The sequence below is a fragment of the Prionailurus viverrinus genome, chromosome A1 (assembly GCF_022837055.1).
Source record: "Prionailurus viverrinus isolate Anna chromosome A1, UM_Priviv_1.0, whole genome shotgun sequence".
NCBI classification, from domain to species: Eukaryota; Metazoa; Chordata; class Mammalia; order Carnivora; family Felidae; genus Prionailurus; species Prionailurus viverrinus.
In genome coordinates, this window is record NC_062561.1 from 206,752,946 (window position 1) to 206,759,146 (window position 6,201).

At 38.1% G+C, this 6,201-nt stretch overlaps 1 pseudogene; it reads left to right on the plus strand.

Annotated features, from left to right (window-relative positions):
- The first annotated feature begins 638 nt into the window (after positions 1 to 638).
- On the plus strand, positions 639 to 774 carry LOC125172254 (thymosin beta-4, Y-chromosomal-like; annotated as a pseudogene).
- Positions 775 to 6,201: the final 5,427 nt, after the last annotated feature.

The following is a 6,201-nucleotide window of genomic DNA, read 5'->3' on the forward strand; positions in this document are numbered from 1 at the left end:
GGGCACCCCCATCCCAGTCAAGTTGACACATAAAATTAACCATCACACATGTCCTTTGTTGATTCTAACTGCTCCTTTCAAAACGTTAGCACTTAACAATTCTACTTAGAATATAATTCAAGACTTCCCCTACAACCACCCCTCCCACACACACAGAGCTTTCTTTAAAATGTAGTACTGCATTTGAACATAAATACAAATTTTTCGTAAAAACATCAGCTGACAAGTGTTATTACAAAGACATTTATATTCTAAAGTTTGGATACCAAAATCCAAGAGGTTTTTCACCAGGGAAATATTAAAGAATGCCAGTACATACCCTAAAAGCATATAAACATAGGCCCCAGCATGCATGTGTAGGAGGATTAGCAGCAGTCTTATTTACAGTAACCAAAAACTGCAAACAACCTGAATGTCTACTTACAGTAGGATGAATGAGTTGTGAAATGTTAATACAATGAAACAGTGTAGCACTAAGAAAATGACATAGCCAAATGCTATAGTATGGATGGCATTGCAAACACTATAGTAAACACAAGAAGTAGGATAAAAAGAACTCCAACAGGGCACTTGGCAGCAGCCACTGTGCAGATAGGACTCTGCTTGCTGGAAAGCATTGCTCTGCTTCCTTTGCAACCATGTCTGACAAACCCCATATGGCTGAGATGGAGAAATTCGATTAAGTCAAAATTGAAGAAGGGAGAAAAACAAGAGAAAAATCCACTGTCTTCAAAAGAAACAACTGAACAGGAGAAGCAAGCGGGCAAATCGTAATGAGAAGTGTGCCACCAATATGCACTGTACATTCCACAAGCGTTGCCTTCTTGTTTTACTTCTTTTAGCTCTTTAATAATATAATGTGCAAAGAGGTTGGATCAGATTTAAATGACTGATGCCCCTTCCCTCATCAAAGAATCAGAACTACTGAGAAGGAACACTGAGGCTGCCTCCTCCATCTGCACGTCTGGCTGGGCAGGGAAGGAAAAGAACTTGTATGTTGGTGAAGGAAAAAGCTAGATGGGACAACAGTGAAATCTAGAATAAAAACCAAGTTGGTACAAGATGTCCTGTAAGCTGCAAATGCAATTTAATCAGAGTAACATTTCTGTGTTCAGATGATTTTAATTATTGGAATGCACAATTTTTAATATGCAAATGAAAAGTTTAAAATATGAAAAAAATTCCAATATTATGATTCCACTCATATTAAGTTCAAAACAGGCAAAACCAGACCATTGTTTAAGAATGCATATATAGGTTGTAAAAGCATAAAAAAAAAGGTAAGGTTATTGCAAAGCCAGAATAGTGGATACCTCCTGGCTGGAGGGATAGGATTATAATTAGAGAGGAAGCCAGGAACTAAGTGGGTGTGCTTGGATGCTGCCAACGTTCTTTTTTTGACTTGGCTTATACTAGTTTTTGTTTTCTTTCATTATTAATTAAACAGTACAAATATATTTTATAAATTCTAATGTAAGTATATATATTTTATAATAAAAAAAAGAAAAGAAAGGAAAGGAAAAAGTTAGGTTAGGCATTAATGTAGAAGATACGATTACAGAATGTTGGTGAGGGCACCAACCTCTTCTTGCTATATCTGAGCATACAGAATTGAACTACAGGAGAGAAAAAGAAAGATAAAATAAGTCAGCAAAAAAAGCATTTGCAAAGGAGATTACACTTAATTTTAAGCTCAAAAATAATACATTTGTTGGTTGGAAATTGACAGATGAAAAATCTTCCATATGAATAAAAAGCGTAAGAAAACAGTTTAGAACAAAAAAACTGAATGTGTTAATGGGGACATTAAGACACTCATAAACCCATAAGAAGTAAGAATGCTGTAAACATGGTTTTATGCAATAAATCCTGCAATTTTTAATACATGTGGATGCAAAGTGAACTTCAAAAGAAGTCATTTTCAACAATTAAAAGAAATTGTATCTTACACAGAAGGCAGAACATTTGCAATAAATCATTATTATTTTATGTCCTTAAATTTTACCATTTGACAGAAAAAAAATCAAATAAATAAGCACCTAGTAAGAATATTCAGCCTCAAAAGAAAGTGTTCCAAAATTTCATAACTGTTTAAAACTCAATAGATAAAATTCAATAACTGTCTCTGGCACATGAGGCAAAAGTTCAGAAGCATTTCCCTAGCAACTTCTGATTTCACATAGAGTGCTGCCCTCTGCTGGGAACTTTGGCCACATCTGATCCCATAAATGAGTGCTTTTCTGTGGTATTTTTGCAAAAAAAATTTTGCAAAAATTTCCACTTTTGTTTACATGAATGAAATGTATCTATCTTCCTCTTAAAACAAGTCATTTAAAATTAGTTGTAAACAAAGTGAAGATGTGCTATGACATGTTTTCAAGAAAACTAAAAAAAAAATAACTTATTTTTCCATTTAGAAAGAAAACCATAAAATGGTAAGCTATATATTAACAATTGAATTGCATTATTAAAATTTTTTTTTCAACATTTATTTATTTTTGGGACAGAGAGAGACAGAGCATGAACGGGGGTGGGGCAGAGAGAGAGGGAGACACAGAATCAGAAACAGGCTCCAGGCTCTGAGCCATCAGCCCAGAGCCTGACACGGGGCTCGAACTCATGGACCGCGAGATCATGACCTGGCTGAAGTCGGACGCTTAACCGACTGCGCCACCCAGGCGCCCCAGAATTGCATTATTAACAGGACAAGAAGAACAAAATTTGAAATATTTTTTTGAATGTATTTATTTATTTTGAAAGAGAGAGAGAATGCACCTGAATTGGGGGGGGGGGGGGGGGGGCGCAGAGAAAATCCCAAGAAAGCTCTGCACTATGAGCATGGAGCCCAACACAGGGCTTGAGACCATGACCTGAGTCAAAACCAAGAGTAGGATGCTTAACTGACTGAGCCACCCAGGTGCACCTAGAATTTGAAATATTTTAAAGTATTTTTCAAGACTAGATATATGAGCAATAAAAATGAACTTAAAAATTACATGTTCCTCAATACTTGGTTTAAATTACTATTCTATAATTAAGCAGCCATCATTAGAAATAGTTTTCTTATTTCAGTTATGCTGTTATCACTCAAAAGTAGTTTTGAACTGCTTGTATAAAATTGCCTTCAAAGTTGCTTTAGAGACATATAAGAAAATCAGTCTATTTTATAATTACATTGTTTTCATGATAAAACATTACTAAATTTCATTGTCAGCATTATTTACAAACTTAATTTTGAATGCCATTTTTATTTTAGAGAATATATGATTTTTGGAACTAAAGATTTTCTACCATTAAGGATATTCAAAGGACTGTGATGAATGACTTTAAGAAAGTATGAAAGAAGAATTCCCAAAAAAATTTTTGTGAATTAGAATAACTTTTTTCAAAAGTGTGTGTATACACACACACACACACACACACACACACACATATATATATACACACACACATATACATACATGTGTATAGGTGTGTGTATGTATATATATTCGTGTGTGTGTGTGTGTGTGTGTGTGTGTGTGTATGAGTAGAGAGAGAGAGAGAGAGAAAAAATAATCATTTATATATAAATGCCAGGTGTCACCTTCTGCTTAGAATGTAGAAAGTTATAAGAGAATGCCATTCCTGGAGGGGCCAAGATGGCAGAACAGCAGGGAAGTTTTTTTGCGTCTCGTGTCCATGAAATACAGCCAGATCAACATTAAACCATCCTGCACACCTAGAAAACTTATTTGAGGATTAGCAACAATCTGCACAACCTGAACCACAGAACTCATCAGGTACATGGTGGGGAGAGGTGAACTAGGGGAGAGAGAACCTGTGGAGGGCAGGAAGCTATTTTTGCTTGTAGAGAGAGGACAGAGATGGGGGGAGAGTACGGGAAAAGCACCCCCGCCAAAAGCGGCTGGAGAGAAAGTGGAAAAGTGGAAACAGCCACAGGGACTGAACTAAAAAGGGAGAAAGGAAAAAAGAGAGGGTTTAAATTCCATTAAGACTCTATAAGCAGGAGGAGCACAGAGTCTGAAACTCCAGCACTCGATAACTGGTGGTGCGCTGGTGGGAAAGGAGAATCCCCAGGAGCAGAGAGTGAAGTCCAGGGGTCCTCGGGACACACAGGGAGAAGCAACTCACCTACTGGGAGGACATTTGGTAGAGGCTATGAAGACACCTGGTCCCAGCAGACCTCAGAGACCAACCACATTCACTGGTGCTGTAACAAGGACGTTAAGGGTGAAGCCTGGTGCCAGATGTGTGTTGTGACTTACTATAATCCTTGAAACAGTGTGGCTACAAAATCATGTGAACTTTTACTGGGGCGGGCTGGCAGCCAGCCATAGTCTCTGGGCATCGGCAGCAGCATGTCCCACGAACATTCCTGGGGGTGGCCGTCACCTGGCCATTGCTTGGTGAGACCCTGCCCCAGAGGATCTGAGCAGGTCAAAGCCACAGTCCCTCAGAAGTGAGGGGTTGGGAAGTGAGGGTTTTATCTCAGGAGGGAAATGGGGTGCCTGGGTGGCTCAGTCAGTTAAGCATCTGACTTCAGCTCAGGTCACCATGACTTCAGCTCATGAACCATCATGAGATCGAGCCCTGTGTTGGGCTCTGTGCTGACAGCTCAGAGCCTGGAGCCTGCTTCAGATTCTGTGTCTCCCTCTCTCTCTGACCCTCCCCTACTCATGCTCTGTCTCTCTCTCTCTCTCTCTCTGTCAAAAATAAACATTAAAAATTAAAAAAAAAACTCAGGAGGGAAGTGCCACCTGGCAACCTGATGGCTAGGTCATGGACAGTGTAAAAGTGGGGAGTAGACAGACCGGAGACAAAGGACAGGTGCGCAATTGCTGACTGGGGAGAACAGAGTTCCGATACTAGAGACTTGGTACCTGGGTGACGCCATTTTCACCCTTCCCATGCATGCGCATACACACCTACAAGCACCACAACAATCCACCCCAGTAAGCTAAGTAGCACCATCTAGTGGAGAACGGAGCTGTTACACTAAGCTCCACCCAACTGGGCCAACCTTGCTTTTCAGGAACACCACAAGTCTCTCCGCCTGCTTAGTTTACAGACTATAAAGTGCTTCATAATTTGACTTCTAGGGGAAAACGATGTAATTTCAATCATATTTCAGTCTGTTCACTGGTCCATGTATTCAATTTTTTTTCTTTTCTGTTTATATTCTTTTTCCTGAATACAAAAAGTGAAAATTGTATTTTTATTTTCAATTTTTATTAAAAACAATTTCTTTAATTTTTTGCTCCTATATTTTTTGCATTTTTGTAAATTTTTCAACTTCTATTTTACCTCCTTCATTTCATTTCATTTTATTCTATTTCATTGTATTCATTTTTCCAATTTTCAAGCATTTTCCTTTTTTTTTCTCTTTTCCCTTTTTTCTCTAATCTATCAACCTCCTTTCAACAACCAGACCAAAATACACCTAGGATCTAGCATATTTATTTGATTTTTGCGTGTGTGTGTGTGGTTTTTAATTCTTTAATTTTATTTTTTTTACTTTATTAATTCCTTTTCTTCCTTCAAAATGACAAAATGAAGGAATTCACCCCAAAATAAAGAGCAGGAAGAAACAACAGCCAGGAACTTAATCAACACAAATACAAGCAAGATGTCTGAAGAAGAATTTAGAATCACAATAAGAATACTAGCTGAGGTTGAAAATAGATTAGAATCCCTTTCTGTGGAGATAGAAGAAGTAAAAGCTAGTCAGGATGAGATTAAAAAATGCTATAATTGAACTGTAATCTTGAATTGATGCCACAGCAGCAAGGATAGATGAGGCAGAGCAGTGAATCAGCGATACAGAGAACAAACTTATGGAGAATAACGAAGCAGAAAAAAAAGAGGGAGACTAAGGCAAAAGGGCATGATTTAAGAATTAGAGAAATCAGTGACTCATTAAAAAGGAAGAACATCAGAATCACAGGGGTCCCAGAAGATGAAGAGAGAGAAAAGGAGGTAGGGTAGAAGGGTTATATGAGCAAATCATAGTGAAAAACTTCCCTAACCTGGGGAAAGACACAGACATCAAAATCCAGGAAGCACGGAGAACTCCCATTAGATTCAACAAAAACAGACCATCAACAAGGTCTATCATAGTCAAATTCACAAAATACTCAGGCAAGTATGAAAACAGCAAGGGAAAAAAGTCCTTAACCTACAAAGGAAGACAGACAGGTT